This window comes from Cupressus sempervirens, chromosome 8, assembly GCF_028749045.1.
Source record: "Cupressus sempervirens isolate cs-2001-9-10 chromosome 8, ASM2874904v1, whole genome shotgun sequence".
NCBI lineage: Eukaryota > Viridiplantae > Streptophyta > Pinopsida > Cupressales > Cupressaceae > Cupressus > Cupressus sempervirens.
The window spans coordinates 154,061,556-154,063,717 of record NC_143125.1 but is presented as its reverse complement, the minus strand read 5'-3'; the positions used below and the strand labels follow the sequence as shown (position 1 = coordinate 154,063,717).

At 39.5% G+C, this 2,162-nt stretch overlaps 1 pseudogene; it reads left to right on the top strand.

Annotated features, from left to right (window-relative positions):
* The first annotated feature begins 345 nt into the window (after positions 1-345).
* Positions 346-1,474, top strand: LOC149542019 (uncharacterized; annotated as a pseudogene).
* The last annotated feature ends 688 nt before the right edge of the window (positions 1,475-2,162 follow it).

Genomic DNA, 2,162 nt, shown 5'->3' with positions numbered 1-2,162 from the left:
GTATCATTGATGGGAGGCTTCCTCATTCTTTGCTGTTTGAGATTCTTACAGATGAAGGGGCTGGGACAATGATCACAGGTTGATTGAGTGATCATGATATGATTAATGAATGCTTCTTTTTTAGGCAGCTCCAATATTATTGTAGGGTTCTTGCCATGGATAAATATTTTATGTCTTGGTACTCTGAGTTATTATTCGACAGGATTTTGACATGGACAAATTGGTGATTAATATCAGAATCCAGTAACACTCTTAATTGCAAAAATGACCGAGCTTCTAACTCCTCTGGAATATCTAGAAAGTAGGATAGATATGGCACAATATGCAATTAAGGATTAGGAGAAGATGGTTTCGGATTCCGAAATAGCAGAGCGGCTCAAGGAAATTCTGGGCACAGCAGATTTGACCGCCACCACAACTGCCATCATTCGTCGCAGGCTTCAAGATGAACTACATATTGATTTGTCCGACAAAAAAGCCTTCATTAGAGAGCAAGTTGACCTCTATTTGCTCCACCAACAGCAGCAACAAGAACATAGCAACAATGAAGTAAAGGAAGAAGAAGATAACAACAATGAAGTAAAAGAAGAAGAAGAAGAGGCTGAGCGGTGCTCTGAACAAGAAGAGGACGACCGAAGAGAAGATGGGGATGACGAAGAAGAGGAGGAGGATGAAGACAATGACAAGATACGCAAGAAAAAAGGTTCAATCAAAGAAAAAAAGAAAAGAGGAGCAGGTGGCGGCTTTACTACGTTATGTGGCCTTTCACCCGAGCTTCAGGCACTCCTTGGGGTATCAGAATTGCCTCGAACACAGGTTGTCAAATAACTTTGGGTTTACATTAAAGAAAACATTTTGCAAGATCCACAAAATAAGCGAAAAATAATATGTGATGACAAATTACGTACAGTATTCAAAAAGTCTTCTATTGACATGTTTGAGATGAGCAAAGTACTCTAAGATCATATTTTCCGACTTGATAAAGAAAATGAAGGTTCAGAGAACCCCGAACCACAGGCAAAACGGCAGAAACCTGAAAAAATGGATGCTGGAAAAGGGAAAGGAGTAGATGCCAAAGCAAAAACATCAGGCTTGTGTCCACCTCTTCCCCTCTCAGATGCTCTTGTAACATTTATTGGAACTGGTGAAAGTGAATTGTCAAGAGCAGAGGTGGTCAAGCGAATATGGTGATAATAATCTACAGGACCCTTCAGATAAGAGGAGAATTATTTGTGACGAGAAACTACACAAACTATTTGGTTGTGATACATCTAATGGTTTTGGAGTCACCAAGCTTTTGTCAACTCATTTCTTGAAATCATAGCCTCTATTGCAGCTCTGTATAGGGACTACTGCTCTGTGTTTCACGTTGACAGATTTTGATCAGATTTCAAGCTCATTGCCAGTTATAGTTACTCACACTGTGGATTGAGGGAGATTGTTGGCATGGAAAAGAAGCATTTTGCTGCTATTTAACATAAAATGTGTGGACTGATTATTATGTGCTAAGTGGCATACGGCAAGTTCTGTTAATCACATGGAGCTGAGTATTTCAAATTTTTGGCACAAGGTGGAGATGTTTGCATTCAGAACTATCACTTTGGTATCTGCATTTGACTGGTATTCTTCAATATGTCAAGAATGGCGGACATTGGTTTCAAATGGGATACCTGTAATCAATTTCACAGGTCAATAATGTCAAAGAATTACCGTATTAGAATTGAGCCAAGTCTTCACGAAGAAGTCTTGCTCTTGTATATCGATGATGCTGCCTTGGAGGTAATGTTTTGCATAAATTTGCCCTCAATCTGCAGGGTAATTACTTCTGGTGTTAGTGCTGGTGTCAATTCTCGGGTGTTAGGCCACAAAAGTGTATCAATTCATGATGGAAAGGAACATCCCTGTTTTTTTCCTCAAGAGGGTAAGCCTGAGATTGGGTCTCCGAGTGTGATTGGGGTATTGCAAAGTCAAAATACTGGTAATGTTGATGCAAATTTGATGGTTCCTATTCAGCCACATCAAGAAGAGGGTTCAAGTTCTGGTTGTACCATTGAAGATGATTGTGCTGATATGGAGGAGTGATTACTATAGGTTGAATGTAAATATTTTTGGTCTGATTCGATTACCTCTAATGTTGTAATATCTTGAGGTTTTTGAAGTGG